Consider the following 13,835-nt stretch of genomic DNA (forward strand, 5'->3'; position numbering starts at 1 on the left):
TTCAACCTTGCACAAATTATCAGCATAATTCCTGTTCAATTATAAATTGGTTTTTAAACAAAGCTTCTTTGGGCATTATAAACAGTGGTGACATTCATTTTCTGGATACTGTAACTTAAGTAGTGCATATTGGCTTTGGAGAGCTGAAAGAGGCTATTGATGAAGTAGATAGCAAAAAAACTTCATCTGCTGAGGTTTCCAGAACAAAGGGACACATCCTCAAGGGCAATGACATTTCTTTTGAAATGTATTCACCACATATAATGTTTAATTGTTAATTATTACATTCTTATCAGAAATGTCTCACTTTCTATCTACCAATAACATTTAAATGAAAATTGATTTGTAATCCTGTTTATCTGTCCAATTTTTTTTTTAAAACATCAGCAATAGGAAAACTATCTGCATGACCTCTGGCAATCCAGAATAAAAATGCCTGTTTTTGCAATGATCACTCCAACTTTCCCTTGTAATCCTAAATAGTGATTTACAAACATTGTACAGAGTGTCAATTTATTGATCTCCATCTAAACCTGAGGTGATTTATTAAATATTTCCACTGAAATTATCTGCGTTTTTTATTATTTGTCTCCAAAATGTATATTAGTATTGGTAATTGCATTCATTCATGACTTGATTTTTTTAAAATCCTGGTTTATTGTAGTCTTATCAGTCTCCTTAATTGGTTTTGAACCTACAGTATATGCTTTAGCTTTAAACAGTAAAAGCTCTGGTATCACGAAGGGAAGATCCTGCCTGACCAACCTATTGGATTTTTTTTGGGAAGTCTCAAGTAGAATGGATAAGGGAGAGGCTGTGGATATTATGCATTTGGATTTTCAAAAGGCCTTCAATATGGTGCCACACAAGATGCTGTTTAATAAGATGACAGCCCATGGAATTACAGGCAAGATATTAGATTGGGTGGAGCATTGGCTGATAGGCAGAAAGTAAAGGGTGGGAATAGAGATCCTGTTCTGGATGGTTGTTGGTTACTAGTGGTGTTCTGCAGGGATCAGTGTGGGGGCCACTTCTTTTTACAATTAGATTATGGATTGAATGGTTTTGTGGCCAAGTCTGCAGATGAAACCAAGATGGGTGGAGGAGTAGGAAGTGTTGAAGAAATTAAAAGGTTGCAAAGAGACATGGACAGCTTAGGAGAGTGGGAAAAGAAAAGGCCGATGAGATACAATGTTGAGAAATGTACAGTTATACACTTTGGAAGAGGAAATAAACAGGCAGATTATTATTTGGATGGGGAGAAAATTCAACATTTGGTAGTGCAGGGTCCTCATGCAGGATAACCTAAAGATTAACCACCAGGTTGGATCGACATTAAAGAAAGCAAATGCTATGCTGGCATTTGTTTCAAGAGGAATAGTGTATAAGAAATAAGAGGTGTTGATGAGGCTCTACGAGGGACTGGTGAGACCGCCTTTGAAGTACTGCGAAGTTTGGGCCCTTTATCCTAGAATGGATGTCATGATATGGGAAAGAGTACAGGGAAGATTTACCACGATGATTCCTGGAATGCAAGGGTTAACATATGAGGAACGCTTATCAGCTCTTGGACTGTATTCATTGGAGTATAGAAAAATGAGAAGTGATCTCAGAAACATTTTGAATACTGCAAGGATGTGAATGTTTCCCTGTGGGTGAATCCAAGACAGCAGAGTCTTAGAATTAGAAAATATCCATTTAAAACAGAGATGAAGAGAAATTTCTTTAACCAGAGGGTCATGGAATTTGTTGCCACATATAGCTGTGGATGCCCGATCACTGGAGGAGTTTAAGGAGGAGATTGATAAGTATCTAATTAGTCAGGGTGTCAAGGGATATGGGGAAAAAGGTTGGAAATTGGAACTAGATACGAGAATGGTTTAGCTCAGGGTGGAGTTGCAGAGCAGACTAAATGGGCCAAATGGCCTACTTCTTTATCTTGTGATTTGGAACTCAAGCAACCACAAAAAAAGGAAATAAAAAATTAATTAAGAAAATAAAGGTAAAAATATGTATTTAAAATTGTAAAAGTAAATGTTCTCTGAAGTGACACATAAACCTTTGGTGAAGATGGGAGGAAATATTCAGCCAGCATAAGTCCTTGGTCATGCTTTGATCATAGCACCTGTTCGAAATAAATTGTGTGAAACAGCAAATGACAACAACATGTATCACCCAGGATGAAGAGTTGGTTGATGCCATTCTCGTTGAGGTGCCTCTCTATTCCTGCTAAGAGTCACCCCAGTCAGAGACTTTACCTGTAAATTTGTGGGAGGGGGAATTAATTATCTATAATGCTATTGTTGGTCTTTCGGGCAACTGCATGGAGGGGGTGGAATCTGTAGGTGCAGTGATGGTTAAATATTTTCAAAGAATGCAACTGAAACTGAAAAATAAAGTAAAATGCTTTATAAATTCATGCAAATGAAGTTTGTTCATTGTAAGTACAGTATTTTGTCTTTTAAACTGTTTATTCTTAATGCAAGTGCGCTAAGGATTGTAAAAGTCTTAATAAGCCAGAAGATACACATGTCTGGCACTACCAATTCCCATAGGTGCCAGATACCAAGGGTTTTACTGTATCTAAATAACAGTGTACAAGACAGATGAGCTATAGGCATTGATGGACACTTATGAGGATATTATTATACCCAAGATCGTATTATATGGCGAGCTCTCCACTGGCCACCGTGACAGAGGTGCACCAAAGAAAAGGTACAAGGACTGCCTAAAGAAATCTCTTGGTGCCTGCCACATTGACCACCGCCAGTGGGCTGATAACGCCTCAAACCGTGCATCTTGGCGCCTCACAGTTTGGCGGGCAGCAACCTCCTTTGAAGAAGACCGCAGAGCCCACCTCACTGACAAAAGGCAAAGGAGGAAAAACCCAACACCCAACCCCAACCAACCAATTTTCCCTTGCAACCGCTGCAATCGTGTCTGCCTGTCCCGCATCGGACTTGTGAGCCACAAACGAGCCTGCAGCTGACGTGGACTTTTTACCCCCTCCATAAATCTTCGTCCGCGAAGCCAAGCCAAAGATAGCCATTATGGAAGCATGGCTTAAAGATTGGCAGAAATGATATGCATCCTACCTGTTTAGAGTATCAAGCGAGACATTGGGAGGGGGAGGGCTCCTTCTTCCTATTGCCATCTTGTGGATGAAAGCCGCCACATTTGTATTTTGGTCCCCAAAATGGGATCACCAAAATGTCAGCTTCGAGTATAGGACCTGGGGTGGTTTTTGAGAATTTTTTGGGGGTGAAAAAAGGAGGGATCCTATATGCCGTCAAATATGATATACATGAGTTAATCCAATGAACAAAAGTAAAATATAAATTGGTGGGAAATTCTCAATTTTGCTATGCTGACAAGTGAAAGCAAAAATCGCGTGAAAACATTAACTTGGTCAATCTCCAAGTGATGTCTTGTTTCAACTGAATCTTCAAGTTTGAGAGCATTTTTAAAAAAAATCTTGAATTCACCCTCCACTGATTTTCTTTCAAGTGCTCATTACCTTGAATTGGGCCACAGAGAATCAAATAGTTCTATTGCCCCATGCCAAAATCTCACGTACTGCCCAAGCAAATGTGTGTTTGTGTCCAAAATATTACTCGAATGGCACTAAATGCTTAAAAGCTGGAGACAACAATCAGCAAGCCCCTCACTAACTGCCAGTGTCCAACTGGCGAGACTCTTAAGTACTTGTATTTAAATTGGTGCTCTCAAAATGAATGATGGATGTCCAAGATGAACACAGAGCTTGTAAAGCCCATGGTTTTAAAAGATGAAGTTGAAAGTTTTGTTCTCGTGTGCAGACCCTTTGTTTGAGTGACCAGAATTTCTTGGGTTATCTTTTCTTCAGTGGATTACACAGCTATCCATCAGTCCAGATATCAGAGATTACAAATTCACACTTTGTGTACTGGATTCAATCTGCTGCAGTGCAGAACCTGTTATGGTCCACACCAGAGCAGCACTCCATATAGTAACTGCTGCACTTGAAGTGAACTTAGTCACATTTTATGATGAGTTTCTTTTCCTTATGGAAAAGGTTTTCTCTCCACCATTTAGAACATGTCTTACTAAAATCCATATACATCGACATCTACCACCCTACTTACATCAATTTATTTTGTACCTCCTTAAAAAGCTCAATTAGGCTTGTGAGGCACGACTTCCCCTCAGAGCCATACTGACTGTTTTGGAAGCTTTTTTAGTCTCCAGTTCCATTGAATGAAATCCTTAGCAGTTGCCTTCTAGCTGTCCTTATGAACATCCAAGTACCTCACATGTCTTGGGAGCATTCTACCACACTTATTTTTATAAGCCTGTTGGGGGAGAGATCAGTCTCTGCAATGGGAAAGCTATCTCAAGCAAGGTTGTCAGAGATGCTGAATTCTAAATAGATAAAACTACTTGACAACCCGAGACCTAACTGTGGATATTAATGAATCATAGTTATTTCATCTGATGGTTCCCATATCCACGTTGCTTTATGCAGGTTTCCTGGACCAGCCAGGTTAATCTTCCACATAATTTTCTTTGTTTCCAGGTTCTCCATGGTGAAGCAAGACATGCTCAAGGTGATTGTGGCCTTCACCATGAAGTGAACACACAGGTCAGACAAATTATCATGAGGCTCAATTGTTCAAAAAGGCAGAGGATTAATGTAATCTGACAATGCTGAAACAATAATGGAGTCTGAGGCAGGTCTGACACTATGGGACATTTTCTCCATGTGCAGGTAAAAAAAATGATAACCAAGTCACAATGACAAATCATCTGAAAGCAGAGACAATCTAGTTAGTAGGCAAAAAAGGCACAGAAAGTGACTCAGAAAATGCATTGTAAAGCCAAATATGAAGTATCCAACCAGAAATCACAAAGAAAAAGCAACAGATCTAACAAACCTGAGAGGTTCCTCAGATGATAGTGGTCAGGTAGACATTTCAAATAAAAATGTGAAGCCAAAGAGAGTACACCAACCAAGAAAGCAAAGAAATAAGGTCTTTTACAGAGCCAGACAGATTTAAATTTGTTTCAACAAATGTTCGCGTAAATTAAACAAATCACTGTGAACCTGTATTCCTTTTTGGAAGAAGTCCAGGTGGAGACAGATATTCAAATAATGCACAATTGAGATTTACTGTCTTATTACAGTTCCTGGGCAAAAGTAAATTACATCACCTCCAAAGGATTGGAACTTGGATATAGTATTCATTATTTTTGAACGTGCTAATAACCAAAGAACCAAAGAACTTTTGGTCGAGCAGTTTCGATGAGCAGAGACTGAGGGCGTGCTATGGGCAAGGTCAGATCTTTTCATAATAATCTAGAGTAGGCATTGGAGATGGCAGCCAGAGCAATGGTATGTTCCATTTGCAGTATGTGGAAAACTTGCACTAACATCTACAGTGATTAAGTGCTTTGGGAGGTTGGTCATGGCCAGAATTACATGTACCCAAGAGGACTGGACCCACTGCAATTTGCCTACTGTCACAATTGCTCCATTGCAGATGCAATACCACTAGCTCTCCACTCAGCTCAGGATCACCTAGAAAACAGCGTCATGCAGCTGCTCTTCATTGACTACAGCTCAGCCTTCAACACCGTTATTCTTTCAGTGTTGGTCAATAAGCTCCAAACCCCGGCCTTTGCACCCGCTCCGCAACTGGATCCTTGACTTCCAGATCGGAAGACCACAATCAGTACAAATGGGCAACAATGTCTCCTCCTCACTGACAATCAACACAGGTGCACCTCAAGGATGTACGCTTGGCTCACCGCTCTATTCTCCCGACACCCATGAGATGTGACTAGGCAAAATTCCAAAGCTATCTGCAAATTTGCCAATGCAGCACAGTTGTCAACAGAATCTCAGCCGGCAATGAGGAAGTGTACAGAAGGAAGATGGTGTCACACCAACAGCCATGCACTCAACATTAGCAATCCAAGGAGATAATTGTGGACTTCAGGAGGAAATTAGGAGAACAAGAACCAGTCCTCATTGAGGGGTTAGCAGTGGAGAGAGTCAGAACTTCAAATTCCTGGGTGTCAACATCTGAGGATCTGTCCTTGAGCTTCCATGTTAATGTAAACACAAAGGCTCGCCAGTGCCTATTCTTTGTGAAGAGTTTGAGGAGATTTGGTATGTCACTGAAGACTCTCGCAAACTTCTACAGGTGTAACGTGGAAAGCAATCCGGCTGGTTACATCATGGAGGTGCCAATGCTCAGGGGCAGAAAAAACCCCAGAGGGTTGTCAACAAGCGTTGTGACATCATGGGCACCATTCTTCATTCTATTGAGGAAATCTACAAAGAGGTGGTGTCTCAAGGACCCCACTCAGGCCATGGCCTCTTCACTCTGCTACCATTGGGGGAAAAAGGTACAGGAGCTTGAAGATGAGCACTCAACAGCTCAAGAACAGCTTCTTCCCCTCTGCCATCAGATTCCTCAATGAACAATTAAGCCAGAGATATTGCCTTACTTTGACTTTTTTTGCACTTTGAAATATTTATTTTGTACGGTGATGTTTACAAATGTTTGCACTGTGATACTGCTGATATGTTCACGACAATAAATTCTGATTCTGACCAAATGGTAGTGTTTAATTGGGGAAGGTCTAATTCAGATGGCATTAGGCAAGAACTGGGGAGAGTAAATTAGATTTCAGAGGCACAGAAGTAATGTGGAGGATGCTTCTGGGCCACTTGTGCCAGGTTCTGGACAAGTTTGTCCCACTGAGAAAGGGAATGAGGTTGAGACAGCTAGAAAGAGGAAGAAGGTAGCATATGGGCTTAGGAATCAAAAGACATGAAGGATTCAGGAGAATTATATGGTAGCCAGGAAGGAACTTAAAGCACTTGGGAGACCTAGGAGATGCAAGGCGGCCTTGGCAGGTAGGATTAAGGAAAACCACAAGGCATTCCATGGATACATGGAGAACAGAAGGGCAATGAGAGTGATGGTAGGGCTACTTAAGGATAAAGGAGGCAATGTGCCTGGAGGGAGAAGAGGTCCTAAATTAATACTTTTGTATTTTCTACCTATTCAATCAAGACCAGCTGTTCCTGTTAAATCAGATGATCTTTACTCCTACAAGTATTCTCACAATCCAAGGAAAAATAAAACATGGAGACCAATGTCATAAAAGTCAACAGGTTGATTAATAAACTGAGTATCAATTTCACCGCATAATTTTAATCACATAAAAACACATTTTCCCCAAAGTAATTAACATTTTAAAATTTGCTTGGAAAAATTAAATGCAGCAAGATTCCACTCACTTTCTACAAGAGAGGATATGAAACAAATGGAGCAGGTAACCCGATTTCAAAATCGGCCATGCAGCACAATCTAGGTTTGAGGCTTATACACGAGACAAGAACAAGAAAGCGTAGTAGGCCATCAACCCTTCAAGCCTGCTTCATCATGTAACATGATCATGGCTGCTCTCTGCTGACCTTAACTTCTCGGGCCATTTCTCCATATACCTCTTTGATCAAACATTTATCCACCTCTACTTCATACTCTTCAAGTGATTCAATTCTACCACTCACTGGGGCAGAGAATTTCAGAGATTCACCACCATAAAATGAATTGAATGAACTCACCATGGCTTTTTCAATAGCATCTCCCAAACCCATCAACTTTTGCTTGTTTTTAACCAAAAAAAAAAGCTGTGTCGCAGCTAGTAGAGCTGTAGCTTAGTAGTTAAGATACCTAGGTTTAATCTTGACCTCAGGTCCTGTTGGTTTGAAGTTTTCATGTACTCCCCATAACCACATGGGTTTCATCCAACAGCGTAAAAGTGAGCAGGTTGTTTGGTTAATCGGCCACTGCAGTTTGCTGCAAGTGTGTAGGTGAGTGGTAGACCTGTGGGGAGCTGGAGAGAATGTGAAGAAAAAAACTGGATTAATGTAGGATTAGTGTGAAGTGGTTGATTGATGGCCAGTGTAGTCAGTGAGCTGAAGGGCCAGTTTCTGTGCTGTACCTCTTGATGATTATGGCTGCTCCAGGGATAAAGGAATAACACCAACAAAAGTTGCATATGACTGAAATGTACTGTTTTTCCATATTTGAGTAAAAATTGATGAAATCCCACATTTAATAGCATTATGGGAATAGTCAGTGTTCAATAAGATGGCACAACACTCCTCTAGGCAATGAAGAGGGAAAACAATTGGCAAGAGTTACATATCAGAGGTCAGTTGCCAATGGGCAGTATGTCAAATTATCACCATCAATATCCTGGGAGGACAAGGAACCAAGAGAGTCAAAAACCACTAAACTTGCTGTCATATTTTTCAAAGCAAACAAGGTCATTTTTTTCTGGAGGTAAATAGCTTTGTGGCTCCAACACTTAAGGATGCAAGTCTGATTTCTGATACTTTCCAATGTCTTTGACACACAAAGCTGTAGTAAAGAACAGCTTAATATCATCTCAGGTGGGCAGTTTGCATGCACAGAATCCCAACCACTAGCCTAAACATTTAACAACATAAACATTCTTCTCCACAGAGAATGTATTGCGACAATTCACCCAGGATATTTTGCTGGTAATTTTATTTAAGACTGAGATGTGGCTAATTTTGCAATGCCATAAACAAACAAAATTTAACTGTGAATGCACAGAAATTGTATAGTGTAACAAGAATGAGAGGCTTCATGCTTATTCCCTTTTCTTGAATAGTTATCTTTCTTATGAATGAAACCACATTCCAAAACTAACACATTTTATAAATCTCTTACATGTACTTTGAACATCAAGAAAGCCAATCAGGAGACCTTTCCTTCCCAGTCCACCAAGCACTTTAGCAGTCTGTTTATTTCAAATGTTAGGCTCAAATTGTACACTTCATAAAGAATCATTTCAAACACCTTTTTGAAATCAAGGTACCTTTGCACCCTGTACAGTATTAAAAGATAAAAAGATCATAACTCACCAACCTCATTCCATGATTCACTGTGACGATAATTGAAATTGTACAACTTTGCTTTCATATCCTATATCCCTTGATTGCTTCAAATGGCCGAAATCATACCCATCAACTCTCACGTTTTTGACGCATCATCCACTGCACCACGGAGTAGATAATTCAATTATCCACAAATCTGAGTAAGAAGTTTCTCACCAGTCTTAAATGGTCAGTCCTTTGTCCTGAGACCATTATGCTTAGTTCTAAATCAAACTGAACTAAAGTGAGTACATTCCCCAACTCAATGTAGTGAAATTGCATCTTTCCCTTCTGATGTTATAGTTTGACTGTTCATGAGCTATTTTTTATTTTTCAATTGATAAATGTTTTATGCATCCATATGATGGAATTGAGAAAGTCCAATGGATTTGTAATTGAAAAGCAAGCTTTTTACACATTTTTAAAAATGTCATCACCAGATAGGTTTATTTTGGTCTGCTGATACTATTATCTTTCTCAGGCAGCCCCTCACAATCAAGGACAATTTGATTCCACTCCAGTTTATGGGTTCTGAAACAACCAAGAAGATCAATCCACCAGCCACAGAAGGCCATCTGGGCTGCTGCAACATGTCAGAGTCGATATTAAATTCTCCAAATTCATTCATCCATCTTTTGCAACAGAATTGAGTTTCTGTTTAGATTTTGAATGTTTAGTACAGACTGACCTAGTCAGCACACCACAAAGCCTTGCTATTAACAACACAATAAGCCACTAACATGAACCCATTTGACTTGGTCTTAGCCCATTTCTGATATACCTGTCCTATTTATTCTACCCACTACGTTGCCACCTAAAAGTTGCTCCTTTTAAATCCTCTGACCTGAAACTTAAACTGTTTCACTTTTCAGAGATGTGGCTGACCTGCATGTTTCCAGCTTTTTCTGGTTTATTATCTATTCTACAGAAAAGACACTAGGTGTCTGATGGAGCAAGCTAACAGGCAGTTTGAGTTTGTGCCTTCCTCCTGCTACTTATGCAAGGTCTCATCCATTCATCAGGAGAATGGACAGAGTCACCAGAAATGTTGCATTTCTTTGAAAAGACCAAGTACAGCCTTAGGCATAGTAAAAATAATAAATTCCACAATATCTACTTAGGACAGTTTAGAAACAGCACTATGGTAACAGGTGGACAAGCAACAGAGCCAACTAAGTATACTCAGGATGTCAACATTGTGAGAGGATACCAGGGTTGCCTCATTTATCATTCCACTAAATTTGGAGAGGATTTTGAGTAAAAGGTATAGGTATATTTCCAGTGCCCCGAAGACCTGATGTTCATCTCAGAAGCAAAAGTGATGCTAGGATCATGTTTTGACCAGTCAAAATCTTGATTTTCCAAATTCTACGCTTAGAAATTGTTGCTGTGGATTTGAGGGCATCAAATATCTTTATACTATTTAAAAAGGGAGAGAAACAGGAAACCACTGATCTATTAGCCTAACATCTGAAAGGTGTATGAACAAAATACCATGAAAAAAATACAAGGACATAGCAGGGATCACGAATTCCTGAAGGGATAATAAGTGTTGAACTAATCTGCTGGTGTCCTTTGATGATGTTACTCGATGAAGAGGAAACCAGAGGAAATGGCGCATTTGCAATCTCAGAAGGCTTTCAATGAGGTTCACGCAGGAGTTAAATTAACTTGAAAATTTATGAAATTGGGCTAACGTCCCAACGTGGACTGATTATTTGGTTACCAGACAGAATGCATAGAGTAAGAAGATTCTTAGTTTGGTAGAATATGACTGCATGAATTAGCACTTGGAGATCAAATATATTTCCAGTTTGCTGATAATACAAAATTTGACAGTATTGCAAGAACAGAAAAGGTGCAGCGTGGCTTTAGGGAAAATGTGACAATACAACAAATGGAATATAATGGGGGGGAAAATGTGCAGTCATCCTCTTTAGTGCACATAAAAGCAGAGCGTATAATAAATGGCAAGAAAATTAGTACAGATGTTCAGCGATCTGAGCATATTGCGCAAACAAACACTAGGCCAGCATGTATAAACAGCAATCAATTGAGGGCAAATTGTACATTTGCCTTGATGATGTCAAGATCTAAATGAAAGAATACCATGCACATTTTTTGTCTGCTACCCAGGATACACATGCAATAGAGTGCAAAGAAGATTCCTCTGACTGTACCCAGATATAGTGGGTCTGCTGTGCAGATCAAGTAAACTGGAGCTCTTGTCACTAAAAGAATGTGAGGAGACATCAAAGCTTATTTCTTAAAAGGTTTGATTAGCTGGATGTACTAGGCCAAGGGGCCTAGGCCGCAGGCTGAGGGACCTAGGCCGCAGGCTGAGGGGCCTAAGCCAGTTGCAGAAAGAAATTTCTCCTCAGAATCTGAGATACGATTCTGAGATACAAGTGATTCTTATTTTCTAGGTTTCACCATGAATCTTTTTTTGCTGGAGGGCAGGTTGATAGGAGGCCCAACTAGCAAATGAAAAGTTTTGATTTGGATGACCTATGGAAGTTCCAAAACATAGATGCCAAAGATTGAATAGTTTTCCATTAATTCTGAAGATCAGTTTCACTCTCACAGAAAGGTCAGGCACAGTAATGGGGTGAGAAAGGGAGCAGTGTTAAAAGTAATGGCGCAAGTCAAAGTAATGACACAACCCTGTTCGACATCAGTCCATAGTTAGATTGGCTCTGATTTAGAATGGAATGCAACGCCAAGATTAACTTAATTTCTGCACAGCAGAATTTGTAGAGACAATATGGTATACAGTTCCGAGACCTGGGTCAACTTAAACAAGGACAAATGCAATGCAATTTAACAATAATTTATCAGAAGTGGAGTAAGTAAGCAAATATTCAAATACCTGGTCCATAATGCTCAACAGCAATTTAACAATTAGAAACAAGAATAAGAAAGAGCTGCATAATGTTCAAAAGAGGCCAATGATAACAGTAAATCAAAATGTAGGGCACCAAGTAGCAAAAGATTTGTTTTATAAACAAAACCTGCAAGAAAAATAGCAGCATTTCCTGTGGATATTAAAAAAATCAAGGTGGGCTGCCAAGTAGGATCCCAGTTGGTAAATATTATAGCCAATAATCAAAAAGGAAATAATGATAGTAAACCCCCTGGTATGGGGATTGGTAGATGCCAGTTAAGCATATTTTCTGGTTGCTTGAGATTTACTCTTACAATGCCTAATACACCTGCATTAAGAACAGTTTAAAAAAATGAAAAAACTGTACTGACAATGAATAAACTTCATTTGCATGAATATATAAATTTTAAAGCATTTTACTTTATATTCAGTCACATTCTTAAAAACATTTAACCATTGTTGCATCTGCAGGTTCCTCCCCCTCCATGGGACACTTTGTCAAGACCAAGGTGAGAAGCATGGAAGGGTGTGGGATTGGAGGGAAACTGTAGTACTGAACCAAATGAAACTGGAAAAGATTGAGAAATAGGCAGGGAGGAGACAATTGGCTGGGGGCTGTTTTGAGAGAGAAAAAAAAACTTTTCTTGTGTTCTTAAATAAAAGAAATGCGTATGCTGGAATTTTGAATGAACAAAGAAATAGGGGCTCCAAGCCATCAGGCCAGTCAAACCTGCTCAAGTTCGCAAGATTAAGGCTGATCTACCTACCTTTTACCCCATAACCATTCATTACCCCACTATTGAAAATCTATCTAGCTATGTCTTAAACATATTTAACAAGGTAGCCTCTGCTGCTTCCCTGGGCAGTGAATTCCACTGATTCACTGTTCTTGGGAAAACCTGTTTCTCCTCATCTGTCCTAAATCAACTCCTCTTAATCTTGAGTGATGTCTCCCAACTCTAGTGTTACCAACCAGTGGAAACAACTTTTCAGCCTCCACCTCACCTGTCCCTTTCATAATTTTACATTTCTCATACTTCTAAATTCCCATGATTATAGTCCTAGGTGACTGAATCTCTCCCCATTGGCTAGCTCCCTGCTTTGCATTATCAGTTAAACAAGAAAGCCTGCAAACGCCAGTCAAGTGCAATACATAAATGTAAAAGAGAAACTCAGCAGTTCAAACATCATTGGTTGCAGATAAAAGGAATTGTTTCAAATATGAACCCATTGTCAGGGTATTAGCTAAAAACAGGCTGGCAGCTGAATAAAAAGGTGGCTAGGAGGGGTGATGGGGAGAAGAATCAGAATTTATTGTCATATGTTACTAAATTCATTGTATTGTGGCATCACAGTGCAAACATTGATTATGAACTAGCTTACAAAATAAGCAAAAATAATGCAAGAAAAAGTCAAAGTAAGGCAGTGTCCAGTTCATTATTCATTCAGAAATCTGATGGCCAAGAGGAAGCAGCTATCCTTGAAGTGCTTGCCTTCAAGCTCCTGTACCTCTCCCACCCCCCACCCCCACAAATGGCAACAGAGTGAAGAGGGCATTTCCTGGTTGGTCTGCGACCCTCCTCTGCACCACCTCCAAAGAGTACAGTGCAGAACTCCAAGTGCACCCTACTAGTACCTTAGGCAGTTGCAGCAGGACCTCTTTGCTCTTAAATTTAATCCCTCCAGCAATGAAGGCCAATATTTATTTGCCTTCTTGATTGCTTGTTGCTTCGGCAAACCAACCTTTTGTAATTCATGCACAAGCACTGTTGAGTATTAAAGCTGCAATCTTTCATCATTCAAATAATCTAATCTTCCATTTTTCCTTCCAAAGTCAAGTGACCTCATATTTACCAACATCTGCCAAACCCTTGCCCATTAACTCAATCTCTCTGCAAACTCTCTATACCCTCTACACAATGTGTTTCTCCACCCCATTTGGTATCATCTCCAAACTTAAATGTGCCCTCCTCCAAATTGTTCATATAC

General features: G+C 39.7%; 1 protein-coding gene and 1 long non-coding RNA gene across 7 annotated transcripts in view; one reads left to right on the plus strand and one right to left on the minus strand.

Moving 5' to 3' along the window:
* LOC138758041 (uncharacterized) overlaps positions 1 to 12,487 on the plus strand; it is a 35,338-nt gene extending 22,851 nt beyond the window's left edge. The window contains exons 2-3 of the long non-coding RNA XR_011354072.1: positions 4,556 to 4,621; positions 12,318 to 12,487. This is a non-coding gene — a long non-coding RNA (uncharacterized lncRNA). The remainder of the gene's footprint in view (positions 1 to 4,555; positions 4,622 to 12,317) is intronic.
* smad1 (SMAD family member 1) overlaps positions 1 to 13,835 on the minus strand; it is a 103,944-nt gene that overhangs the window by 22,878 nt on the left and 67,231 nt on the right. The gene's annotated exons all lie outside the window — the stretch shown is intronic.

Source organism: Narcine bancroftii, chromosome 3 (assembly GCF_036971445.1).
Source record: "Narcine bancroftii isolate sNarBan1 chromosome 3, sNarBan1.hap1, whole genome shotgun sequence".
NCBI classification, from domain to species: domain Eukaryota; kingdom Metazoa; phylum Chordata; class Chondrichthyes; order Torpediniformes; family Narcinidae; genus Narcine; species Narcine bancroftii.